The sequence below is a fragment of the Oryzias melastigma genome, linkage group LG12 (assembly GCF_002922805.2).
Source record: "Oryzias melastigma strain HK-1 linkage group LG12, ASM292280v2, whole genome shotgun sequence".
Taxonomy (NCBI): domain Eukaryota; kingdom Metazoa; phylum Chordata; class Actinopteri; order Beloniformes; family Adrianichthyidae; genus Oryzias; species Oryzias melastigma.
Genome location: NC_050523.1, coordinates 9,166,156 through 9,176,707, shown reverse-complemented (window position 1 = coordinate 9,176,707; position 10,552 = coordinate 9,166,156). Strand labels below are relative to the sequence as shown.

The following is a 10,552-nucleotide window of genomic DNA, read 5'->3' as shown; positions in this document are numbered from 1 at the left end:
GGGTGTGCTCTAGACAAAGAAATTTACATTTAAATGTTATATTTTAGTTTTAGCATGACCTTTTTAAAATTCTAAAACCAATATTGTTATGTATTTTTGGGCGCTGGTAGCGACGTGCTAACGTAGATGACCGGCGACTGTTGATGATGTCATCGAGAGTTAGCAACGTCCGAAATTGAAGACACTATTTTTCCATAACTCTTCATTTGGAGGGGTAGAGAAAAGGCGTAGGGGTAGGGAAAGAACATTTTCACACTTTTCTTGTATGTTTAAACTCTCAAACTTTAAATCTTCGTAGAAAAAAAAGTCAAAGACTTGAGCCCTTTTTTTCCTCAAAAAAAAATTAAAAATACTTTAGTTCGACTATAAGTTATCATCTAATAATACTGATAGAATATTTTAAATAATAATAATACATTCAACAACATTTAAGATGAAGGGTAAAATAAAAAAAGTTGTAATTATTTAATCAATATTGATGGATTTGGGAGTTATTTGACCTATTTCTGGTAAAAAACAAACAAAAAAGTATGTTTTGCCACAGTCATGATTCTGATGTTTATGAGTGTAGATATATTTATATATATAAAAAAAACAAATAAAGTGTTTAAAAATGTCAATGTTTCCGATTATAATACAAAACCTTTCTCAACTTTTGACTAAAAAAATAACAATTTGTAAAAGACATAATTTAAAATAGATTTTTTTTTTTTTTTTTTTTTTTAAAAAGCATGAATGCCAAAAATAAACTATTAAGTGTAAACATGATATTTTATAGGTTTAAAAAAAGCTTAACTTCTACATGTTTGTTACAAATCCACAAGAAATAAAGGATTTTACAACTAAAAATGTCACAGACATTTGAAAAGCTTCTCGGGCCTCAAAGTGATGGGATAATATGTTAAAGATTACAGATCATCACGTCCCCAACCTGTTTTGTCCCTGAACTGCATTTTTCTTGTTTGATATCATGCTGCTGCAGTAATATATCCATCTGGCTGAGGTCAGCACTGTTTGTTTGAGAGATAGAGATATGGAGAACTAGAGGAAGGAGAGAAGCAGATGCTCTCTCAGGAGGAGGGTTGAGCTGCCCACCTCCTCTCCTCTGCTTCTTCCTCACGTTTCCTTCAGAGAGCATATGGACGATCAAGAAAGACCACAGGAAAAGCTGCAGACGGTAAACAAAGAGGAGAATGGAAACACGAGGGGAGAGATGCTTTAAGATAAAGAAATGTCAGAGAGAGGTTTTACATAAACATGTTTTTTTCTCTTGAAATTAGGGTTGGAATGGAGTGTGAGTTATGGAAAATAGCGAGCATAGCTTCATCTGTGAGGCAGCGGGCGGCTCGCCTGCGGAGGCAGGGTGCGGTGAGGATATCCTTGACTTCATTTGGACCCTTCTCCAACCCAAATCTTTGAGATATCAAAGTACATGACCTCTGTAAAGCTCAAACTTTCTTTGGGTAGCGGGTCAATGCTTAATTTGGGGATCTAGAAGATTCAACTCAAGATTGGATAATTACAAATTAAAGACAAACATCATGTGTTGTTTTTCAAAAGTAAAAAAAATGGAAACAATAAAATCACCTGGTATTAATTTAATTGGGTCTTTAAAGTTCCACTCCAATTAACTTTTGATCTTTTTTAAAAGCGTCTTTAATTTATGATTATGCTGTTTTAAAGAAATATTTTTTTTTAAAAACTGTTGTTTTCCAGGACTTAGTTTCTGCAGAATAGCAGGAGTTCAGTTGAAATTTGAGTTGTGGGTGGGATCATTGGGATGGAGTAAGCCTGCCACTACTTCCCATCATCACTCACAACACAAGAAAACACAAATGACTACGTAGCCATAAAGTTTTGATCCACATTCCATATGGGACGAGGAAAACAAAGATGTTCATGGATCTATGTTTCTGCAAGCGGATGCATCAGGAATGAATTTTTTGTCTGCTCCTGATTCTTAACAATTTGTATAAAGGAATACTCAGAAACAGAATTTTAGGCCAAATCCAAATTCTACAGTTTCTCCCTACCTCTATACATATTAATCCAGAAAATCATGGAAAACTAATGGATATTCCTGTATTCCCACCAGAACCTTCTAAAAAACTATATAGTGTCAGACTATCTAGTGCCCTGGATTTTAAAAGCAATTCTGACACCATCCTCACTACTTTTCTTTCTTTTTTTAAATGGCAGAAATGTCACTGATTTCACAAAACAAAAATTGAATCATTATGAACATTTCACGTCTATTTATGACTCCATGTTGTTCTGATGATGAAAATGTAGATTTAAACACACTTTTTTTTTTCTTTTTTTTCTGCAAAAATTGCTTGACTGCAATGCGTTGTGTTCTATATTCGCAAATGTAGCACGCTAGTTTTTTGCAGAGACTTCTGGGAAATTTCTAGGGAACTCGATTTTGGAATTGAAGATTCAGACAGCACTCCAAAATGGGGAGTAGGGATTCGGACATTATTAACCCTCGATGATGTAATCAATAGTTGTCGGGCGTCTGTGTTAGCGCATCATCGGTCTAATAACGTTTGGGTCATGCTAAAACTCGTAAAGCTGTAAACGTCAGTACTTTGGATCACATCCACATGAAGAACAGCCTCATGGCGGAGGGATACATGACCTTTAGTCCCTATTTTTTCTTAAAAAAGCAATTTCAGTCACCACTACTGCTCCAAATGTCCCTACAGTTAGAGGGTTAGGGTAAAAATTCAGATTTGGCCTTAATCTTAATTTTCTTTACATATGTCCTCCATCATGAGAAAAAAATGCTGCAAGAACATGCTAAAACACATCATTTTTAAAAACTACATTATTTTTTGGTTTATTTTTGGTCGATCATGATTGGCGTATGAAGGAAAAAGAAGGTAAAAAAGAGTGATGGCTGTTTTTTACCTCAGTATGGAGCAAAATAACATGAAAAGCTAACTGTGATGATCTGTTCCTGCTGTTGCATGTTCATCATAATACCGCATTTTAGCTCTGGTTTGTCACTGAAACAAATGGATTTCAGAGTGTAGATGTGGACTGACACAAAGGTGGGGCCTGTAACCCAGTTAGCTTGATTCTTACATTTTTGATATGATTGTCCACGATTGTCCAGCAGTCTCTTCCTGTTAAAATGCTCCAAAGAGCGGCAGAGCGGCTAATGCTAACAGTAAATCTCCACCACTTTCCTCAGTTTCATCCTTTTACAGTCCCTATAGGTGAACTCTGATTCCGATGTTGGAGTTGCTCACTAAACCCCAGCTGTTGCCTCATGTGGTTCTTATGATCTCAGTTCTCTGGCCAAATGACAGATCAAGCCCTTATTTTTTTTCCCCCAACTGCAACAGAAATCAAGTATCTGGAGTGAGCGCCTCGGGTCAGTGAAAGTATTGTTTGCCTGATGAGGCTTCTTAACCTTTGACCTTGGCAGGAATACTAAAAAACGCAACGTGCATCCACTCCAGAAGAAATACGGCTCCTCTGAGCAGCCTCAAGGTGACGCACGGATCCAAGAATGTGCTGATTTCAGATGTGGTGAATGGCAGCCATGATGATCGTCGGATTGTTGCAGTGTTGTTATTGAAAACACGTTCCCCTCTGCAGGAGAGACTCGATCTGTGTCGAAGACATTTGGTGAACCGCAGCAAATGTAAAAATGAATAATTAGCAGATCTGAGGGTCGGATTGAAAAGTTGCATCAGATCACCACTCGGATGAGGCGTCCAATCACACGATGGGATGACGGATTCCTGTGATTACTGGCCGCTCAGCTCCAGCTCTTCAGATAAATCAGCCCCAAAGTGATTGTTTTAATGCATTAAGTAACAACAAGCCCCGCTGGGACTTTACATTGGCCTACAGTTGTGTTTTGTGTCTAAGCTGGATTAAAAGCAGGAGTTTATCGAATTCCTGTGGCTGGAAGAGAGAGAGAACGATTGTTTGCCAGCGTTAATTAATTTTGCAGGAGACACTACGTCTAATACGGAACAAGCAGTTCTGAAATTTCTTATTACAAATTAGAAATGCTTCCTTGAGCGGTTATAAATAATCCCTTTTTTTCCGTAAAATTTATTGGACAACTACTTTTCTAAAAGCCACAATGAATCTGCGTTCTATCCACACTGTTGCAGAGTTTCAAAGGCCTCCGGAGGGAAACGCTCTGACAAGACGCCATCAATCTTTTTGTGCCGAGGCAGAAAAAAATGGAAGTAGTTATCATTTCAGTTACATTTGTGGGAAATTTTTATAATGAGTTTGAAACAACATTTTACGGTTAAAACGAACTGTTTGACCTATTAGAGGAGATATTTAAATGTAATGGTAAACACGCGCTCGTGCATGTGTACTTGTGAGCGTGTAGGCTGTAATTCCTTTGAATGTGGCAGACTAATATAATGCCCTGACATTACCGTGAGCCTCTGCAATCAGTACCTGAAATATGTGTTTACCAAAACGTCCAACTGCTTTCTTTCCTTCCTTCTGCGGCCCCGCATTTATCTAATTGTCTTTGATTTAGCACCATTCTGGGTTCCTTCAAGAGAAAATGGCAAAAAAAAGCAAAAAATTCTCAGAGAAAATTGGCAGAGAAAGCCCGGCCTGTGTTTTTGTTTCAGCTGTATTTACTGGCAAACAGGCCGGACACTGTGATGTGTCTTTTAAAGTAAACGTACTGTGTTTTCCTTCAGTTAAAGCAGGCGAGAGCTCCGGCGTTCATTTATGAAAAGTGTTCTTCAGACGCCTTCAGCTCATATTGAGCTTATTTTGAAAATCCTTCAGTTTCAGGTCAAAATTGAGTCTACGTTTGTTTAAAAAGACGGGCTGCACCGCGGTGTGTCTCTCCGGGCACTATGGCTTCCTCCCACAAAGGCATGCTTCATAGCTCAGCTGGTCATTTGTTTCTAGGTGTAAATATTAGTGTGTGTGAGATTGTGTAGCCCTGCGATGGACTGACGACCTTTCTAGGGTGTACAACCCTCTCAACTGACGGTAGCGAGGATAGGCTCCAGCAGCCACATGACCCCCAAAGGGGACTCGGGAGATTTCCGAGATGAACAAAGCAACAAAATACATGTACATAAAAATAGGGGTGTAGCGATTAGTTGACTTAATTGACTAATCAATTTCTATATAACCAGATTGATTTGTCTGAGGTAAGTTGTTAATCAATTCCACCTATAGAAATATAAAAAAGTGAAATAAATTGATTATATCGAATTCGGATTGAGGCATGATAAGTTTATTTTACAATAACATAAAAATGACAACCACAAATTAAAATGTCAATTGAATCGTTGATATAATGAATCTTTACACCCCTAATTCAAACCAAATATGTTCATCACACCTGTTCAACAAAAAGACCATAATAATACAAATTAATGTAGGACATGTGGAAGATCTTTAATATGGAAAAACTTTCTTCATCAATCCAAGTACGGACAGAACAATTCCATAAAATATGGTCAAAATGGACTAACTATGACAGTTTATATGAATGGCAACAAGGCTCTCCGCTTTAACGGCTTTCATTAGTTTTGTTTACCCTTTTTTGTGTGTGTAATTGTTGTTGTCGTTGTTGTTTTCTGTCAAACAAAAAAGCAAGAATGTACTTATTTGCTTATTATTTAAATGTACTTAATAATGTAATTGTTTGCATTTTTGGGGAAAAAAATGAAATAAAAAAAATAAATAAATAAAAAACAAATATGGATTAGAGGCAGAAATAAGTGAAAACTAACCGGTCAAAAGAACATTACTGGACAATAAACATGCGTTAGAGCTTCTAGATATGTTCTGGTAAACAGAAGGTAAAATGTAGAACAACATTTTTTTTTACAGAAAAACAGAATTTATATATTAAGTCTATAACATAGGAGTTTAGCTATATAGCTAAATAGTTTTACCTATTTATGCAATTAACATAATTCCAACAGATTCCAAAGTGCAGAAAAGCAGCTTTGTACGGTGGCCCTGAAGTTCAAATCACATGAACAAATCACTAGTTGCAAAAACATTTTAAAGATCACAACTGCAAATAAAAAAGTAAAACAAATACTTAAGAAAAATAGCATTACATTTGTGGAAAACAAAATTCCATAAACCAAAATGTAAAAAAAAATAGATAAACCATGATTTTTTTTGAGCAATATTGGATATTATTATCTAATCAGCAATGTCTAATAGTGTTTCTGTTTCTTCTTGTGTTTCAATTTTCCAGAAATTACTTTTGTTTTCCTTTTTTTTTTAAGTTTTGTTTTCTGTAATTTAATTCTGTTCTCTAAAGTGTAATACTGTTTTTTACATATTTGTTTTTCTTTTTTAATTGTCGTTATGACCTTTAAAATGTTTTTGCATCTAGTGATTTGCTCCTCAGGGCCACCGTAGTTTTCCATTAATATGCAACACTTTGCAGCACTGAAGTATTTACATAATTAGCCTAAACCAGCAGATTCTGATGTGGAATTACATCGATCATGTAAATAGTTAAAGAAATCCATACAAGTTTAATCATTAAAGTAGTACATCTTTTTACTTTAGACAGACAGAATAAACCATAAAAACACAATTAAGTTGCTGTTTAAATACACACATACCTCCACTCTGAAATTGTGTTGGTTTGTGCAACTTTATTTTTAGTTATGACTGCAAATCCGAAATATAGATCTGGATTTGTTTTATATTTGTGGATAGATTGCATCACTAGATCAGACTTACAGACTTTTACAAAGCCACACGTCTAAGATTTAGATTTCTTTACCCTTTTTAACCCACATAAACTAATTGAACTTTTAAATAACATTTCCTTTCTTCATGAGAAAAAGCCAAAGAGAAGGGCTGTGTGCACACAGAGGAGGAGGTGAGCTGCCTGCTGGACTCTAACTGCTGGAACGATGTGCACATGATCCACTGGAGTGGAATGAACACAGCTCTGAAATTCCACTCATTGCATGTTGTTGGCATAAATCATGAGAAGATTTCTTCATGGCCGCAAAAATTTTAGCATCTGGGATAAGAGCAGGGTTATGGTTAGACAAATGAAACGGTTTGGTTTCGATTATGTTCAAGCCTAAGAGGCCGTATTTCTGATTAAAAGTGAGGTTAAGATTTTGAAAGCATTTGGATGAACCCCCCCTCCCCACCCCCCACCCCGACATTGGAGGGCTTCTAAGTTTGAGCTGGGAACTAAACGTAGGTCAGTCATTCTCACTTTCTGTTCTGAGCAGTGTAAAAGGAAAAAAACAGTAAGGTCACATGACTGGAAGTGGGCTGCACAGTGGTGTAGCGGTCAGCACTCTCGCCTCACAGTGAGAAGGTCCTGGTTCGTATCCCGGCTGTTTGGGATCAGTCTGTGTGGAGTTTTCTCCAGCTTCCTCCCACAGAACAAAAACATGATTCACAGGTTGATTGATTGTAAATTGTCCCTGTAGGTGAGAGTGTGTGTGATCCTGTTCAGGGTGTACACCTCCTTGGTCCAACTGTAGCTGGGATAGGCTCCAGCAACCCCATGACCCCAAAAGGAATCCAGAAAGTTTAGAAAATAGATAATTGGAATTGTTCACTTGTAGCTCCTCATCCCTGTGAAGATGTGACAGAAATACTGTACGTTCACACCGGTCATGTGACCCATGTTCACACAGGACAAACAGGGAGGGGCTTCTTATTCCTCTTCTTTTTCTACTCTTTACTATCCTATAACTACGATTAGATTGGTGTGAAATCTCGTAGTGGTTCAGATCTGGTGAATCTCGCTCCAGCCGGACACAAACCCCGATCATTAATTTCTCCTTCATGATCAGTTTCAGAAATATCAGTTCATAAATTTGCTGGGAAGCTACGATTAATGATGTTGAGTTCAGTGACTGTTACTTTTGTTACTCTATTCTCAGTTCAGAGACATAGTCTTTAACTTTGTTTTAGATAAATCAGCTTATAGAGATTGAGGAACCACTGTTACAACATAACGTTATATTTCAGATTATTTACAGTTATAAATTAATGTATAATTACATTGATGTTTCATTGACATAAAAATATATCTTGTATGTATAATTTAAAGGTATAACTTCTCTTTCTAAAAAACTTTATTCTGTTTTCGTAATGATGAATAAAACCGGATTTTTATCACAATTCATGCATGAAAGAGATAGAAAGGTACGTCATCCATCTATACATAACTACCAAATTCTAGTCCCTGATTGGTCAAAATTTTCTTTCAATTTTTCTTGTTTTATTTTTCTATTATTTACTTAAGCTTTTATACAAATAGTATTAAACCAATAAAGCTGCCGTTGATTTATCTCATTTACGATTTTGCTAAATTGAAACATTTTTCATAACACTATTCCTGGGACACTCAATGATCCAATTAACTTTTACTTTTAATAAAATCAGTATCTTAGATGTCATTTTTTAAAATAAGAACATCAGCTAAAATGTATCTCCAATTATAGATTTATGTGAAAGTTTGTAATAAAAATGTAATTACTTTGTCAGCCTTTCTTGTTAAAACACTTTTAGTTCAACAAAAATGAATCAGCTTGAAGTAATTACCTTTAGCTGAGCCAGTTTCATTTTATTTTGGTATTTTATCAGCTTATTGAATAACGTGTTTGTTTTTGACGCATGAAGGAACATTTTAGATATGCTCCGAGCAATTCTAATGACATAGTGCAGGATTACCGGGGTGGGGGGAGCGAGACAAAGGGGGCTTTTTTACAGTCCTAACTGGCATGAAGACTAATAGGATCAGTTTTATTAGTGTTGTCTTTTGACTGCAAGTGGTTTAGATTTTGGGGAGGTCAAGGGTCATCGTACATCTTAATCAGCCTGTAATAAGTATCACCATGAACTCTCACCTCTGTCATCCTTAAGTCTGCTCCTCCAGACGTGAAGGAGGTCTGTTGAAAAACAGGTTTGGAAGCATCTTTAATATCTTTAGAGTTATTCCTAGATAATCATTTCAACTTCAAAGTATTTCACCTTAGGAGAAACACATTGATTCATAATTTTGCTGTTGTCGGCCAAATGAAAACTGTGGATGAGAAATGTGGTCCCGCTGCAGACTTGAGGCTCACGTTTAGACAGTTTGTGAGACGGATTCTTTCTGAAAGAGGACAGTACAAACACCAGAGCCTCCCAGGAGAAAAGCTCCGCAGACCCCCCAGACGTCTGTGTGCTCAGCAAATGCGATTAGGACTCAATTAGGAAAGGAACATTTTGACACATGTCTCATATTTGGAGCGAGAAGAATCCGATATCTGAAGAAGAGGAAGAACGGGATCGAATGGGTGACATTTGATCCGGTGGTGATGTTAGGTCCACACGGTGCCTTTAAGTTTACGTGAGTTTAAAAGAGTCCTATCACCGCAGCTGGAATAAAACAGGCCTCTTTCAGTTTAACAGCTTTTCACAAGCGCTCGTATAAAAAATAAAAAAAAACAGAATAAGTGCAAGACCAGGCTTTAATTTTCTTTGGGACTCAGGCCACAGCACAACACATTCTGGTGAGAAAGTAAACTTACAAAGCTGCCATGACCTTACATTTCTACATAAATTCAGTATTATATCCAGCTCTCCTACGTCACTGCATAGCTTTGTGAAACCGCTGAAGCAGAGCTGTGCGTCTTGTTTTGGTAAACACTCCTCTAGAAACCACTCCGATCACAATGTGGCTCTGCGACGGCTGCCAGAATTAATAAGTGGTTAATGACATTGTTTGGCTGGCTGCCCCGCTCTATTGATCAAATGTGGATTCTTCCAGTGCCTCTAATGTAAAACATTCGCTGTAGAGGATTTCCCCCAGTCCGACCGAGCCGAAAACGGCACAGTATGTGCAGTATTTTCTCTCTGGCTGAACAGAACGTGGAAATCTGAAATCACCAGAACCCCAATCAGATCTGGATACTTGGGTGCGCTGCACCCCGGCGTGGATTAAAGGCCGCCGGCCAAGAACCTGCTGAGAAGTCTGCAGGAGACTTTCTGTGCTCCAGCACATTCATTTGGGGGTCTGAACTTCCCACCACCAGTTATCCCCTTGAGCTGAAAATATATAATTAAGTGAGCTGCTCAGATTTGCAGAGCTGTTGCGTCAGACCAAACTCGGAGTTATTTCGTTTTTCCAGGCAATACACATCTGCAGTTTAATTTGCACCGGCTCTCACTTAGTTGAAGGCCCAAACTCCACATTTTGAGATACACCAACCTCTGAATTGTGATAGTCTATGGCAGCTGGACCTTGTTATGTTCAAGCATAGTGCAGGTTGGATGTCTCAGACCATTCAATAATATTGAAAGAGTTGGGGGAGGAAGGTTTAACCTAAAGTTTAGGTGTTTCTTATTTTGAAAGTCTTTTCGGCATTATAAGGTGCCCCTGAAATCCTTAAATAAAAACAAAAAATATTTGATTTATATTTTATTTCTGTTGAGGTCATTTTGAGCGGTACACAGCGCTCTGTCAAAATATCCGGTTTGTCATTTTTTTACGAGTTGCAAACAAGGTTGGGAGCTTTTATGAAGATGCTAACTTGTCTAACAAGTAGATGAATTA

At 37.3% G+C, this 10,552-nt stretch overlaps 1 long non-coding RNA gene across 1 annotated transcript in view; it reads right to left on the bottom strand.

Moving 5' to 3' along the window:
• The window catches only part of LOC112163273, a 20,210-nt gene extending 9,893 nt beyond the window's left edge, over positions 1-10,317 (bottom strand). The window contains exon 1 of the long non-coding RNA XR_002922255.2: positions 8,862-10,317. This is a non-coding gene — a long non-coding RNA (uncharacterized LOC112163273). The remainder of the gene's footprint in view (positions 1-8,861) is intronic.
• Between the last annotated feature and the right edge of the window lie 235 nt (positions 10,318-10,552).